Source organism: Patella vulgata, chromosome 7 (assembly GCF_932274485.2).
Source record: "Patella vulgata chromosome 7, xgPatVulg1.2, whole genome shotgun sequence".
Lineage (NCBI taxonomy): Eukaryota > Metazoa > Mollusca > Gastropoda > Patellidae > Patella > Patella vulgata.
Genome location: NC_065885.2, coordinates 25,451,031 through 25,469,222, shown reverse-complemented (window position 1 = coordinate 25,469,222; position 18,192 = coordinate 25,451,031). Strand labels below are relative to the sequence as shown.

At 32.7% G+C, this 18,192-nt stretch overlaps 1 protein-coding gene across 4 annotated transcripts in view; it reads left to right on the top strand.

The window, feature by feature from the left end:
- The window catches only part of LOC126827433 (forkhead box protein P1), a 64,209-nt gene that overhangs the window by 871 nt on the left and 45,146 nt on the right, over positions 1-18,192 (top strand). The gene's annotated exons all lie outside the window — the stretch shown is intronic.

Here is an 18,192-nt window from a genome sequence, read left to right as displayed (position 1 = left end):
ATTAAATGGTTACATTATCTTATTCTTATCATGGAGTGGACATGGGACAATGAATAATATAGTCTTGCTCCTTGATGGTCATTGGACTAAAATGAGTCCTGCACAGGTTTGAAGAAGAAATTTCAGAATTTTCAAGATTATTTTGTTTAATGTCTGTCAGTTTGCTATAATAACAAATACACAATGTGCAAATTGGTAGTGCACATCAAAGATCCCTTTTTGGCAATTTGACTTACTTACTTACATGTATACCTAAATGTAACAATATACTGTAGGCAAAGTTCTCTCCTCAGTAACTGTATGTTACATGTTGTCCAAATGGGTTAGCAACATGTATTTTTAAAACTGGAAAACACCTCATTGAACTGTTTATTTTTGAAATATTTTTAACTGTTATAACAATTTTTTGTCAAATAAAATGGACGATTTGCTTTTCTTTCAATCAGTTGTACATTATTTATTCTTTTAACAGTAAATATGGTTATATTGACCTGCACGTACATGTACATGTAAGGGTGCTGCATCTCAACTTAGAACATTTAAAGTGCATTAGGAAAGAGCTAAATCTGCCTTTTGCACGTCTTTATTTTGGCTTCAAATGTTATGTAAACTACCATTTAGACTTTCATTAACATTAAGTAAATTGAATGAAATTTTCATTATATTTAATTTTCATTATCTATTTTTGAACTTTTATAGCAAGAATGGACAGCTCTTTATCAAAATCTTACATAATGCATCTTGAATGCCATGATAACAGTTTTTTATGCTCATGAAAGGTTAATATTTGACTTTTGGATCAGATTTCTTGATAGTTAGAAATTGAAACAATGAAAATTAGAGAATATGAAATATGAAAATGTTTTTAAATGTCTTGCTTAAAGCCCTCAAAATTTTGTTCACCGCCTAACATTTATATTACAAGTATTTTTATAGTTCATATAGTAGTATCACAGTTTGAAATGGAATGAAAATCCGGCCAAAGTTTACTTTCTATGACCACCAAAAGACAGTCAACTTATAAGTGATCTAAATTTGACTGTACCTGTAATTGTTATATGGGATGATACTTTATTGATATTGTGCTCTTTGGGCAATGGATTTAGTGTTGGATTTGTTGCCAAAGTACCAATTTCTACATCACAAATAACCATTATCTACATTACTAATAGAAAAAATTACCAATCAATCTGATTAAAATCATAATCAAATTGCCAATTATGTTTCATTTTATTGCTATTGACACATGTACCCTACTTGACAGTTTTTTTCTTTGTAGCTGGTTTTCAGAGCAGATCACAAAGACTTGTAGACCAATTAAATGGTCTGTATTAATATACAGGGTTACAGTTTGTGTTAAATTATGGCAGTTTACAAATCTATTCATAGAACTCTCACTTTCAGAACATAATTGATATATACAATCTTGCCTTTCAAGCATGTTCTTAGGGGCAAGGTTTGTTTAAAGATACATTATGTAAGATTTAGATAAAGAACTAGCAATTCTTGCTATAATAGTTCGAAAGTAGGTGATGTAAAATAAATAATAAGAAAGTTCCATTCAAATTACTCTATTGCAAGCAAAGATATTAGCCTTTGAAGGTTTGACAGACGTGTGCAATAATTTCAACCACCATACTGGTTGATCGAAGCTATTTCTCGGTCCTCTATATTTGATTAAATCAAAGTATCGCTGAACCATTCTAATCTATTTAATATCGGAGAAATCTGATGCCATCGAGAGTTGATTAAGGCCTGGATCAGTTAATTAATGTCTAATTAATACTTTAGAAAACATTTCAGGCCTAAAGAAAGACCAGCAATAGGCAGATTTAGCTCTTGCATAATGCATGTTTAAGATATTAGTGCAAAATAAAATACTGGATGATCAATTCTTTAGCCCTGGAAGGTACTTTAAAAGCTTTTACACCTATATGTACAAGTATTCCATTTTAGAAAAATCTTCCAAAAACATTGACTACACACCAAATTGAATTACATCATTCTTTTTGTGTGTCAGTTATTACTTTATACATGTACATATCATTCATTCATTTAAAGAAGCATTAGGCAAGAGCTAAATCTTAACTAGTGAAGGTCATTTTTCTGGCTTCAAATGTTATATTAATTATTATTTAAATATTTATTCACATGACAAACCCATATTCAACTCTCTAGAACATCAGATGACTGAGATATTGAATGGATTAAACCATCCACGCAATGAAAGGACTGACAACAGAGACATTGTTTATTATCATGGCAATGGTATGACATTGACAATCTGCTATTTTTGTCAAAACATCAAACACTCATATATGTAACTTAGCTCAGAATAAAGTAATCTGAATGAAATTTCAATATATTCATTTTTCATTATCTGTTTTGAACTACTATAGCAAGAATGACCAGCTCTTTATCTGGGTATTTTTAAATATCTTTATCTAGATCTTACATAATGCATCTTTAAAGAGATACCGGTATTACATAATGAAAAAACACAACTTCCTTATTTGTGCAATTTGGGTAAAGGAACTCCTAATTTGGAATTTGAAGAAGATAAGGAGATGGAGAAGCTGCTCTCATGGCAATATTCTTCTCATCACATTGCGCACCTAACATACAAGTATTGTGTTGACAAGACATTGGCAACATTTTCTCAAAAAGTGCCCAAGAGACAACAATAACTTTGTTGCCTACCAAACTCCGACCTTCTTTTCTATATCAGACTTAATTTTAGGTTTGAGTACAGTTATTTATTGAAGTGTGCATTTAGCTCTGTTCTCCCAGCCTGTTTATACTGGCTATTTATTATTTTAAACTGAACACACAAGACTATGTATTAAATGTACTCAAGTCAGTGTAGCAGATGGGTTTTCATCCCAACTTTGTTTATTTATTTTAGAAAGTCTGGCTCAGCCTCATTATTTTCTTCAAGTAACTTTGACCGTTGACAGATAAACGTAGAATTGTTATTATGTACATCTAGTTGTAGAGCGAACTATATTAATTTTGTTAGTTTGCTTAATATCTGTTATTTTTAGACCAGGAGTTTTAAATTGTCAATATCCATACTTTGATAAAGTTTAGATATTGTTTGCTTCGTGGACATTTTTATATTAAGATTTCCATTTAGATGATTGACACATGTATTTGCTGATTGTTATTTTTGTTTACACATGACGCTATTGTAAATGCCAGATGCGTTGAGTTCCATAGAAAGACTTTATCTAATGAAATACAGCATCTCATTTCAGTAGACAGTCATTGTTCAATGGGCATGCCAGAATAAAAGCCTTTCATATTTGCTTGTTACCAGTAAATATTACTATATACAATGGTTTTCAATCCGGGGATAAAGCGTGGTAATGGCTGTTTATTTAGTTCGGGAGCTCTAATTACTGCCGGTTTCATGTTCACAGTAATATTGCCAGAGAAACAAAGATTTGATTATTGCTTTCAGTGTAATATAAAGTTTATCCAGTTTGTTGATGTTGACATTTCTTCTATGATAAAAGCTGGTTGTTATTTTTCCATCTAAAAATCTGAAGTAATTGGGTGTGTGTTGAAATTGTATTCTTGGTGAAATATAGAATGTGTAAAGTACAGTACCGGTATGTAAATATTAAATAATACCCAAATAAACAATAGATAAAAAATATAGAGAGTACTTTTATGTAAGCTAAATCTAATTATTTATTATACATTCACCTTATAGAAATATTTATATTAAAGGCACAACATGCCACATAGTTCACAAATCATTTTTTCTGAACTCAGAAATATGTACATGTAGGCCTACTGTCTTAATGTAAACATTAATAAAGAAATATTTATATTAAAGGCACAACAAGCCACACAGTTCACATATATTTCAAAAGTAAAAAATATGTACTGTCTTAAAGTAAAGACTTGTTATTCTGTTATTAAGCACATCTAAGTGTAAAAAAGACCATTGTGAAGAATGTGATGGCTTGTACATGTATCAAGTTCAAATGAACCCCATTTTTCAGATGCCGATATTCCAAAAAGCCTGTCTGGAAACAACACATTTACTATGAAATCTTTCAAATAAAGTAGTGTCAGGAACTTGAAATTAAAATTTTAGTAACCTATTCAAAAGGACATGTGTACAGTACTACAATGTAAGCGAAAGGAGTTTTTGGAATTGGGAAGTGTCATTGTACAAATGTAGTCTAAGTATTGTTTTAATTGCACATCATTTTTGAACCGTTGTACCTGAAATGTATTGTCAGGAACTACTGAACTACATGTAGTACATGTACATATCATTTTGTATTTTGCACCAGAGATGTATTTAATAATTGCAATAAAAAACGGAAAAAATACGTATCAATGCCATACCAAATAACAGACGCAAGGGGGATTGTGCCTGACAATGTAAGTGACCGGTACCTTATTTCCAGGCTGTTCTCTGCAAGTCATTCCCATAGACATTATTTCGTTGTTCGATTCCTGTATACACAATATCACTTCCAGATAACCTACATTTTATACAGCAACAAGTTATTTTCATAAATATTATTAATTCATTAACAGTTCACGATTTATTTATATAAAATTATTTTCATAAAAGGGAACAAGAGTTGAAAGGTTTCTAATATGGTGGCAAATTTCACATGGGAAGAAATTAACTTATGGATTGTTTAACAAATAAACCTGTGATGATAAAGGAAACAACACCATATAAGGCAATCACAAACTCCACAAATGTAATTTAGCAATGCACTTGTTTATTGGAGTTTATCAATTCTGACATGTATTTGTTGAGTTTACCATATTGTTTGGCTTCACACTTTTCTGACACATTAGACCAACATTCAAAGTAAACAGACAGAAAAGACAAAAAAATATTTGGCCAGTGAAAAGCAAACAAGTACATTTAATGTGTTTATTTTATATAGTCTATTAGAAATTATACCAAGCTGATATAGTGGTTTAATGGTCCTGTGTACTTTGTCTGAACATGTAAGTCAAAAAAAAGTATTATTAATTTATTTATCAAAAAGATTTTTTTTCTTTGGCTGAAATCAACATGTACTCAATTTCTAATGAAATCTAATTTTTAAATGAAGTAAATTCTTGCAATAGTCACTGAGAATACACATTTTTATGCTAAATTATGTAACCTTGCAATTACTGACTACATTGTTTTTGACAGTGGTCAACACAAATTTTGTGTCATGCATATACATATAGTCTTTGGAAGTTCACAGGCCATTGCATGCACCAAGGCAGCAACTTTTTAAAGGAGCAACGCAAAGCCTTTTTTGTCTTTCTGCTTCTTTATTGATTTTGTTGATATTTGTAAGACATGATTACATTTCATGATTGGTATTGATATTGTAGAAGTGGAAATTCCTATCATATGCATTTTATTTGTTTGCAGCATGAACAGTTCATGATTAATCTTTCAAACTTTAAAACAAGAAATTAGATAAACAAAAATTCACTTGACATCTCAGCCAGTCTAATACATGTACCAGTGCTTTCACAATTAAATGTGGTCTGAAATTATTTGCATGAAACGGTTGTTGTAATTTTTATCATAAAGAAATGGAAAGCATATTGATTCTGTTTTTTGAAGTGAATTAAATCTTTGTGGACTACTGACAGATGTAAGAAAAAAACAATTTGTCTTTATTAGATCAAATATGTTTATAGATAAAGTTTAACTTATTTGTGTGTATCGACATGACATTGTACAATGCAAAAGGATTAGACAAAGGTTGTAATGTCTTCTCTATTGATATGAAGGATATAAGTCAATAGACCCACAGTAAGAATTCTTGATGATTTGTGCATTTACTGCAGTCTCATGTAGACAAGAAGGGAGAAAACTCCTTTATTCAATAAATCCTCTTTCCTTACAGAAGATGTAGCATTATTAAGTGCACTCTCAACTCCTGAAGAACAAATTCTAGTTAGTGCCTGAATGGTTGTATTGATACAAAATTTTAGTGTGTAGATATATCTAAGTCTGCAGATGTAATTCTCTAAGGCACATAACTGTTATACATGTACCTCTTTTGAATTATGTTTGGAAATTGATTAAGAAATGTTACTAGTACAACCAGTATAAATAGAATGGAGTTAACATCTTGTCAATAGTTTGGAGACTAGCATGTAAACTTTTTTCTTATGGTCGGTCACATGTTCATTGAGAATTTTTCCCCCGACAGCAGTGGTGGCATATAGTATACTTTTCTTTGAATTCCAAGTGCTAAGTGATCATTAATGTGTACTACCAATTTAATTTATTTTGTTGTACTACCAATTTAATTTATTTTGTTGTTGATATCACGGCAGCCACCTCTGAGAATTGGGTAAACAAATCTTGGTGATTCTTCTCAGCCAATGCCAGGATGTGAACCAGTGTCTTATCCCCAGAAACATTGTGGCCTTAAAACTACATGTAAACTACAAGAAACAAATAGGTACACGTATGTTCCAATGGGGAAACATGGAAAAAGAAACTTGAGTGATATAATGTGATTTTTTAGTGAAAACGAAATTTAATGAAAAAAATATGTTAACCCGTTAAGTGCGTAGGTCGTTGTATAACGTCCTGGACAACTGCCACTCACTGTGTGTAGGGCGTAATATAACGCCTTGGAGGTATTTTCCCCAACCTATTCTTAGAACATAGTCCCCCACGATCGCAGCATGTGTAGGACGTTATATTACGTCCTGGACAACTGCCACTCACTGTGTGTAGGGCGTAATATAAGGCCTTGGAGTATTTTCCCCAACCTATTCTTAGAACATAGTTCTTCGTCACTTCGTCAAATTAATTACACAATAGGGGGTAGTTAACGTTTTAAAAACGGTCATGCTTAACGGTTCAAATGTATGGTTAAATTTTTCTTTTACTGACCTGAGCAAAGTACTCCATTTAAATCTAAACATAAAACAAAACAGTTTGATTTTCTTCTTATTAGCTAAACTGTAAACATGATTCTCCATTTGTACCTAATAACTTAGAGAATTTCATGATCACAGTTTGTCTCAAAATTGATTTGATGTAAAGAACGTCTCTTTTAACAAATTATGTCATTCATAACCCAATTTATCTCTTGGTAATGATTTGATTTTTTTCACCAAATGTGAAATCTTTATCAAACTTCCTTATTTACGATTTATTTATAAAAATGAAGTTTGAATTGAATGAGACAGAACTTAAACACGTACCCTAATCCAAATTATCTCTCAAGCAAGGAATTTACAGTACAGGGTGTAGGTGTCAAGGTAAATTTACTTGTTGTCCCTGTGAATCTCAACCAGACGAATATCGTCAGTTATTTATTAGCTCAACACACCCGCAAGAATTTTCAGCTAGATTTTGTGAATAACTCAACTAATAGAGAGGTTGTCCTCTTTGCATTACAGTTTTAAAAAATTGAGTCTCTTGGATTACATGCAAGAAGATTTTCATTTAAAGAGACTAAGCCAATAAAATCAAGCATATCTTAAAGGGACAATAACACTCTTGCTGGCTTGACAGCTCCAGAAAATAAAAAATAGCCTTATTCTAAGTACTAGATGTGTTAGTGTCCTACCTGTTGTGTAAATTATCCATTAAATCCTATTTTTTCTTGTCCAAAGGGTTCAAAAATATTTTTAAATCCAAGTCACATTTGAAAAGCTTTACGTCAGGCTTTTCAAATCATTTAGTTGAATTTTTCCAATTTTTTAAATTAGGTGTGTTAAGATGAAATTTGTATCATCAATTAATTGGAATATTGTAAAATAGTACAATTTGTTGACCAGAATAAAGATTGGGACATATTATTCAGTTACAACAAGAGTGGTATTGGGCCTTTAATAGCAAGAGCAGGAAGACTGCACTGAAGATACAACAGAATGCATGAAATCTGAAAATAAAATGAAGACTAACTTAATAAATCGTGAAATAAGTGTATCATGAAATAATGATACCTGATGTGGGTTGGCATTTATACATATTGTGTTTAAAATGCACTTGACACAAACTACATGTAGGTCTTTTCAGACTAACATATGGTTCAATTTAATTCAGTATTCGCTTGCATGTAGTAGATGTCTTTAGCAGTGTGAGGAAACAGCGGAGTTCCCTGAGATAACACACAAGGTACAATGTAGGACAGGCAACCCTACTCTGCGTTACTTACAAGCTGGGAATCGAAAACACCCCACTTGACTCAAAAACAGACCTTATGATCTAAAGCGCCCATGTTAAACCATTCGGCTACCCAAACCCCCTTTTGACAAAAAAGTATAGACCCAGAAAAATCAACTGATTATTGAGTATTTACCATTTAATAAAAAAACAAAACAAAATCAAAATATCAGTGGTAGAAAATATGCATACAGTCATGACTAGCAGACATTGAAAGAAAATTGTAAATTATTCTCATTACTGAGTTATTTCATATTGAATTATGTACAATAATTCCAAAGATTGGAATATAATGAAGCAATACTATTAATAAAAATTCTGAATGTTTACTTGTTTATCAAGTCTTTGCTAGAAATAAAGTAGACCGGTTAAGACATTAGAAGAAATCAAGCATGAATTAGAAGTATCAGTACTTGATAGAACTGAGTCAGTATATTGCTGTATATAGGTAGAATTTAATCAATAAATATTGGTATTTACTATTGGTTGGAATAATATCACAGAATTTGGGTCAGTTTCCTCCAGTACATGTACATGTGGATAGACTATTGGTACCGTTCACCATACTTTCGACTCCTGAAGGCAAGCAAATAAACAAGATTATATTGATTTGGAGCTGTATAATACTCTGCTGGTCTCCATCTTCTATGATTTACGAACTATTTGTTTTATATTAATACGCCTCTCTTAATAGATGATGGCTATTTTCGTACAGAAATTAATAAATATTCCGGGATTCAGAGATATTTTCTTGCTGAATAAGTATACACATCTTCGTCCAAAATTTATACAGTATTGATACTTTATTTTACAATTGAAAATTCCATTTTTACTTACTGGCACTCTTGATAAAGAATATTTTTTCAAAATACTGTTGAAAAGGTAATTCAGCATTTCAATAGAAGGGTATTGAAAGTTGGAATTAAAGCTAATGCACTTGGTTTTGATGAAGACATTAAAGATACATGGTTGTAAACAATTAATAACATTTACAAGGTTCAACCAGAGCAAATAAAGTTTTAGGGTTAGGGTAAGAGAGTTATGATGCTATACATGTGTATGGTCATGTAGGTATTTAAAGTAATATTGCAATAATAGCCATTTACAGGTCTCTGTATTGTACAAACCCAGTAATTTCTCCATTTCTTAAATTACTGGACAAGTAAAATGGTGTTCGTTAACCGTAAACAACATTATCAAGAGATACATATATGCAGAGGTTACTTTTAGTAAAGCTTAAATTATTAGTTAAATTAAAAAGTATATTTAGCAATTAATCAGGCTAATTAATGCAAAATATTCTGATTTGGTTCTTTAATGGCACAGTCCAAGATTTCACCTGATACAGGAAATAAAAATGTGTTGAGTACTCCAAGGGGTCTTACTTAAAAAGGTTATATGTACATAATTTTAGTAAGGATTTTTCATATTTTTCTGTTGTATTTTCAACAGTGGGAGAAAACCCACAAGGTAGGCAACATATACATGTAGGCTACAAGACAGGTGTCGAAATGGGCACCTTGGACCACTTGGTCAAAGTCATTCTTGTGTGACCAGATAACCATGACTGTTTAGTTATATCATGACCTATAGATGGGTTCTATTAAGACAAAAAATAAGGCAAACAGCGAGAAAAACTGGTCTTTAAAACTACACATGTAGACTAACCATTTGTATTTTTCGAAAGAGTGTCACAGAGCTTTAAAAAGTTGCATTTGTCGAGGAAGAATAATGGTTTCTAAGAGCCTTTCAGCTCACACTAAATTACCTACTTTTATGCAGTTAAATATACAGTGTATGTGGGACAACCCTTTCTTTCATTAATGTATATGTATGTTATTGATAGAGATAATCATGACAAAGTAATATTTATTACAACATTATTCTATTGTGGGTAAAGAGCATTTATATATACATGTATGTCCCTACATGTAGAATAAATGTACCTGTTTGTATTTGTTGGGTTGGGTTTAACATGTTGGCGCAGGTAGTAAGGCTCTGGCTGAAAAACCAGCATAGGCCGAGAAAGTTACCCAGGATTTTCTAGTGTGGTTTTACCCTAGTTACTTTAGTAACGTAAATTGTATCGGCTCTGCCTTCTACTACGTTACTGTCAGCTTCTAATGACAACTAGTATGAAAATAAAGCTTTTCCCCATCTTGGTTCTAAGGCTATTTTGGAACCGTTACCGTCTATTTTTCACTGTGATTCTTCTTTGGTCGCCAAAAGGAATCATTTCTTGTCACATCCAACACAAATTTATAAAAATCCAACACTATTTTCATGTAGAATTACGCGATACAAAAACATAAACAACTTTCATTTGAATTGGGCCGCCATGTTCAAACTAATGCTCAGCCAATATTCCAAATTTAGGAATGGAATTTTACCGTAAACGAAAATTCTCGCTGTACATGGTCACTAAAGTTTTTTTTATTCAACATACATGAATAATTATTACATAAAATCTATAAAATAGAACAACATATTATATTGACCTTTATAAAATATTTTAAATATTCTATGTGTTATTCTCATGTACAGCTACCCTTGTCAGGACATGCATGTAGAATCTGGAAAGGAAACTGTCTAGTCATTCAGATGGGTTAAAAAAAAAAATAATGTCCCATGTTCCTCTTGGCTGGCACGTAAAGAACCCTTGAAAGTTAGAATTCAATTGCTGTCCAAGCAAAATTTCTCTCGTACATACATGTACATGCAGTACAATATACTGTAAGCAGTTGAGTACAAATAGGGTAACAAAGTTATATGTTTAATACCGTTTTTCTCCTCATAATTAAATTGTGAGTGGTTTTCGAAAGGGATATATACAAAGTAAAAACAACAAATAATGTATAAAATGCATCAAAACCAACAAACTAAAACTAAATTTAAGTTTGAATGTTTTACAATTTGTTTTGGGGTCATGTCCCATTATAATTAAATAGGGTTTTACATGTAAACAATGATTAACTATATACCTCCATGGTCATTCAATAAAGTCATTATTACCCAGGCCTTAGTCTAAAACAACTGATTGCCTGGCTCATCCAGTTGACTTTTACCGGTACTCTTTTTTTGTACCCAGGGTTTGATTTGTTGACATGCGGGCCGACTCGAAAATGCAGTAGAGACATGTCATGTTGCTGTGCTATCTATCTACATGTGTATCATGGTTATACTGGATTATTTATTTTTTTTAAAAGATAAAGAGATATTTGCTCTGGCACAGCTCCTTATAAAAAGAAAGGAACAAGGGAGGTAACATTAATAGCGCGAGATTGAGGGGAGGGGGGGAATGGGTTTCAAGTATACTCAACACAAACTAGGTCATTTTGGGACTAACATGTGGTACAATTTTATTTCAATTATATATATGTGGGAGGAAATTGAAAGAGTCAGTGAAAACACAAGAGGTTAGGCAAACGACCCTACTCCTTTTCACAAACAAGTTGGGGAATTGAAACTGCACCATTTAATTCAGTGACAGATCTTATGATAGTTGGATCTAGAAATTAGAGATAAAAACTATTGTGTGCGTTAATTCTTAAAATTTTGACTTAAAACTATCTCTTTCATATCACTATGTGCGTGTACATAGATATACACATATTTTCACTAATACAATTGTGTCTTGGTTTCTACTTACATGCATTGGTAAATTAAGAGCTTGGTGGGGTTTGTTTTAATGGAAGATTTGTAAAAGACAATGGATTAAATTTCACTCTTAGAAATGAAACCTAAATCTAAAAATTCTGCATTCTATACAATGAATGCCACACACAAAATATAAATAATTTATTACTAAATGTTGTCAAAGTAAATAAAAATAAATTATTAATGTTCTTTTTGACTGATGTTTGAAATATATTGTGCAGATGATTTCTACTGGGTAACCTGAGTTGTTTATACCTGGAAGGTGTAATAAACAGGTAGAATACAGGTTTTATTTGACATATAATATACTAGACCTATTTATCACTACAGATGTCTCAAGTGTCGTATGAAAAGTCAACAACCTATGCAGGGACATGTAGGATGTGCGGGACTTTTGAAATACAACCGAGTTAAAGCCTTAGTTTTATTTTTCAAACTCATGTATGTTAATGATGTCAATATTAAGAATAATATTTTTTAAAGAGCTACATGGGCCTATTGCAGGTCTTTATTTTGGCTTCAAGTGTTATATACATGTAACCTATTTTTATATGCCTACATTGCTTATGGACGCTCTAGAGCCTAATGTTAAATTTATACGCAGTGTTGCAGGTCATGAGACAAAGAAGCCTATTGATTTTCAGCGATTTCTGATAGTTACTGCCAGAGTTATGGCTCTTGATCTCTTTGACATATCTTGTTGACGCTCTAAAGGCTAAAGTTAATATCTGATTGACTCAAAATTTATACACAGTGTTTTAGGTCATGATACATGTACGCAGAAGCCTATCTGCAAATTTATTTGTGCATGTACCGATACATAGAAAACCAAATTTGGCTTAGATCAGCAGACTTGAGAAAGCAATTGCAAGGGTGCTGTATGATTTCCAGGACCCAATCGTCTTAATTCAATTTAGCATTTTGGTCGGTTATGTGCATTTATTCAAAAAAATATTAAAATTGATTATTTAACATTTAATTAAGAAATTAAAATGTTGATGATTCATAACCTCTTGACTGAAATTCATTCAGATTTAAAAAGAAGCCCATCGAAAAAACTGTAGCAAAAATTATATTGTCTACAATAGATATGAAATATTAAATTTTCAATTCATCTTTGTAAACTGAACCGTTTTCAAACTGATATTCATTTTGGAGAGACTACTTTCACAAAAATGTACTTTGCAAGTGATTCGTCAGTCCCTCAAATAACGTGATTGACATTTTTACAAATTTTCCAGATTTTTTTCTTATAGAATTACATGGACATGTTGTATATGATCTGTTCCACGAATGAAATTATTTTGCATAAATATATTTATATCTGACAACAGCGGTTGTCTTTCTTTTAATTTTCATAAATCATTGAAGAAAATAGACACATACCAGATCTAGATTTGTACAATGAAATAAAATATGTATTTCAATCACACCCGTTGTGTATTTATGTTAAAATGTGATTGACACTTCACCAAGTTCACAGTGTCAATTTGTGCACATATACCCAGTACATAAATAATAGGATGTATGCAGATGTGATTTTACCAAAAGTTTTGAAGAGATATTGGAATATGTCCATATTTTTTTTTAACATTACACATATACATGTACTTAACCTGAGGTAACCTGGATGTTTTCTCTACTTGTAATATAGTGTGGGTGGTAGACAGATTCTAGCAAGAGTATTTTTTTCTTGCCTCTGAAACCCACATCACATCTGTGTATAACTGTCCCAGGGGACTATTAAAATGGGTCTGTCTGTCTGTCCATCACACTTTTTGGGACTCAGTAACTCTGCTTCTAATTGAGCTAGAATGTTCAAACTTGGTGTAGGTGTTTATTAGGTGAATACCTTGATGACGTTCAAAGATGAGCATTTTCTGCTTAGGGTAAACAGAAATAAGCAATTTGATTGGTTGATGCTTTGGGACACGATAACTTTAGTTCTGATTGAGTGAGAGTGATGAAACTTAGTGTATAGTTTCACTACATCAATACATGTACATTGACTAAGTTTTGTAATGAGCATTTTCTGCTCAAGGTAAGTAGAGCGATAAGCAATTTGATTGGTCGAGAATTTGGAACACCGTTACTCTCCTAATTGAGGTAGAATTACAAACTTGGTGTATGCGTTCATTAGGGGAATGCCTTGATGGAGTGTTAAGATGAGCATTTTCTGCTTGGGGTAAGCAGAGATAAGTAATTTGATTGGTTGATGCTTTGGGACACTATAACTTTAGTTCTGATTAAGTGAAAGTGATGACACTACTACATCAATACCTTGAATTAGAATGTTCAAACTTGGTGTAGGCATTTATTAGGTGAATGCCTTGATGGAGTTTGAAGATGAGCATGTTCTGCTTAGGGTAAGCAGAGATGAGCAATTTGATTGGTTGATTCTTTGGGACATGATAACATTAGTTCTAATTAAGTGAAATGAAATGAAATCAAATGGGGTTTAACGTCCTACTGTTCTGCTCCGAAGTGGGCTAATGAAGACGGGTATACGCCACACAGTGTGCTATGAGGGAAATTTTGCCCGGACGGCGCACTATGGCCTACTCTTATATCAAATTCCAACTGTCATGGGATCTTTTACGTGCACGCCAATGTGTACGTGGGACCTCAGTTTTTCGCCCCATCCAAACGACTAGACAACTGTCCTTATCAGGCCCTCCGTCCTGCATCACTGACAAGGGGGAAACCACGCCGGAAAATCTGGAGGATTTTTCTTGTCAAATGCAGGGATCGAACACCCGACCTCTAGGCTAGCGAGCCAGCGTCTTCTCACTTAGCCATCGTGACCCCCCCTCTCTAATTAAACATACATTATGCAAGAGCTAAATCTGCCTAATGTAAGTCTTTATTTAGGCTTCAGATGCTATAGAAATTATTAATTAGACCTTTAATTACATGACAAGCTCAAAATAAACTCTGTAGACCCTCGGATGGCTTGGATACAGCTTGGATTTAAACAGTCATCCATTTAAAATTAAATCAAAAAATGGCTGGCCAAGCTAACGTTTACCATTAGTCACTGACGTCACTACCGGAAACTGGTGATGAGAGTACCATTGCCATTGAGAATGTTACTTGATAATCGAGAATACATGTATGTGCCTATGTGGGTGGAGTTATCATATCTGTCAATCAAACAATCGGTAATTCTCGTAGTCGTTTCAGACATAGTTGATGCCTGTTTCTAGTCCCAATTTCCAACAGTGACATCTCCGTTCAAAAAAAAGTAATTTGATTGAAATTTTCAGTATTTTCTTTTTTATCATCTATTTTTTAATTATTATAGCAAGAATGGCCAACTCTTTAGTAAACTCTTAACTAATGTATCTTTAAGTGAGAAAAGTGTGATGAAACTTAGTGTATATTTTCATTACATCAATACCTTGACTAATTATGATAATGGACATATTTTGCTGAGGGTAAGCAGAGCGATAAGTAATTTGATTGGTCGTGACATCGGAACACAATAGCTCTCCTTCTAATTCAGGTAGAATGTTCAAACTTGGTGTAGGCGTTCATTAAGTGAATACCTTGACCGAGTTCAATGATTAACATTTCCAACTAAAACTAAGCAGAGCTAAGCAATTTCATTGGTCGATGCTTTAGGGCAAGATCACTTTGATTCTAACTGATGGAGAGTGATGAAACTTGATGTATGGTTTCACTACCAGGTACTTCAAATTTTTGACTGATTTTGATTGTGAACATTTTATTCTTAGACTAAGTATAGATAATCAGTTTGATTGCTCAATACTTTTGAAAATGGTAAATGTGCAATTAATCAATGTGTCATCTGTTTATTTGGGATTTCAACGGGGGACATCAGCCTCACTGTAGGCTTGTTTGACAAATTTTGAAATGTCAGAAGAGTTACAAAATCCAACCTCAATTTGAGGACTTAGTTTTTTGGCACAGGCGATGTAGTTAGCTGGTCAAGGAGAGGTCCAGCCCTTGCAATTGTGCCCAAACAGATGCTCCAATTACTATTAACATGTATATGTTTGCACAATAATCAAAGATTTTGTTTTAGGAAAAAGTAGGATATTTGAGCAATATTTGTAGCTAACTTATGGCATATTTTGTTTATAGAACTTACACAAACATGAGTCCTTGTGAATTGAATGGCTGGTAGATTTATCTTTCTGAATAGGTACTTGGTTATTTTTGTTATGGTAATGGAAGGATTGAGAATCCTCCAGAAGAAAGTCCCACCAAAATGGGGCTGTTTTTCAGTCTTTATTCACATTCGCCACTTATCAAAATGTATCAGAACTATGCCCAAGTTATTGTTGTACCGATTTCCTAAAAGCTTTGTTGCTAGGTACATAGCATCTTTATTTTGATTAGAACCAAATTAAGGCGACCATTACTTGTCAAACCTTGGACAATCATTTAACATTGCGCATTTGTAAGCTAAATGTGTGTGGTCACATTTCAACATTTTGACTATTTTAAAATAGAAGTGTTGTTGTTTAACTAGGTTACCATAAAGTCATAATGATAAAGATAAATATAACATTATTTAAAACATGTTGTCATTACCTAGCGTAGTATTTACATATTGAATATTTCATGTTTCTTAACAAACACAAACTCCTCAAAAAATAAAGAGCTCAATGGCCATATTTGTGAGTGTGCAATTATTTCTTAAGGCCTCCTTTATGTTTTGTAAATATAAAAAGTCTTTGATGTGTTTTTACCTCACCTAGGTTTGTGTTTGTTAATATTTATTTTCTGATATGCCGATGAATAGCCTTGCACCAAGTGAACTACCTTTTAAAAACAATACGTGAAGAAATGTCTATTTACAAACAACAAACAGTGTCAATAACACGAAGAACCGATAAATTTATTCATACCAATTGTAAAAGAAAAGGTGACGACTTCAGATCACTTGAAACTGTAGAAAAATGGATTAAATTGATTCGATAAAATAAAAGTATGATGATTTATATCATTGTGTAATTTATCATACTGTGTCATTGAGTACAAGTATGGCTTGCATACTCTACTTTCAAAAAACAATATTGTTCAAATCTCCTTCTTTTTTTTGTTTTTGTGCAGAACAGATAAATATGATATCGCAAATTTTTATATTGATTTGCTCTAAGATTAGCAAAGAAATATATGTACCTGTTTACGATTAGATAAAATATGGGGGAATTTATCGATTATATTTAAATGTGTTTCTTTTGTGTGGAAATAGAATTGTTGTCATAAAAAATAACTTTAATAAATGTAGTTGGATATGTATATATGTGCTAAAAGTTTTAGGGGACTTTAATTGAGTTAAAAGACAGGAATGTAAATAGATACTTGAAAGATCCATGAGTAAATAAAGATGTAACGTTGGCCAAATAATAGCCCATTTCTACAGGTACATGTATCAGATATACATGTATGTTACAGTACCATGATTTTCCATTTTATATATATGATTTAACACATTAACTACAAAGAATCCTCCAACTTCTGTGTCAATTTGGCTGTGCAGCACCAAATTCCCAAACAGTATTTTTCCAAGTATATATGATATTATCAATCAATCTCTGTAAGTGCTTAACAAGATGTTATTTTACAGTATAAATGGTTTTAGTCCAATGTAAATGGGGTTTAACGTCCTACTGTTCTGCTCCTAAACTTTATACACCTGGTCGAACATTACGTACATCAGATAAACTACTTTTAAAGCCCAAAACTGTTCAACTAGTCTCTTATGGTCAGCGCTCTTTTAGTTATCAAGCACCTGTTTTATGGAATAGTCTACCATTTAGTTTAAGATGTTGTACATCTCTATATTCTTTTAAAAAACAACTTAAAACACATTTATTTAATCAGGCTTTTAACTGACTCTGTATACAATCGTTAACATGTCCATAATCTTGTTGTTTATGTATGATTTACATTGTCACTTTGTAAAGTGCCCCTGAACATGTTATATGAAAGGGTGCACTATAAATATGCTGTAATACTAATAATAATAATAATAATGAAGACGGGCATACGCCATACAGTGTGCTATGAGTTAAATTTTGCCTGGGCAGCGGCACTATCGCCTACTCTTATATTGAATTCCAACTGGCCAAGGGATCTTTTACATGCATTCCAATGTATACACGGGACCTTGGTTTTTCGTCTCATCCGAAGGACTAGACAGCTGTCCTTGTCAGGCCCTCCGTTCTGCACCACTGACAAGGGGAAACCACGTCGGAAAATCGGGATAAACTTTCTCGGCCAATGCAGGGATCGAACACCCGACCTCCAGGCTAGCGAGCCAGCGCCTTAACCACCCAGCCACCGTGGCTCCCTAGGACAATAATTTGAAAATTATTGGTTCA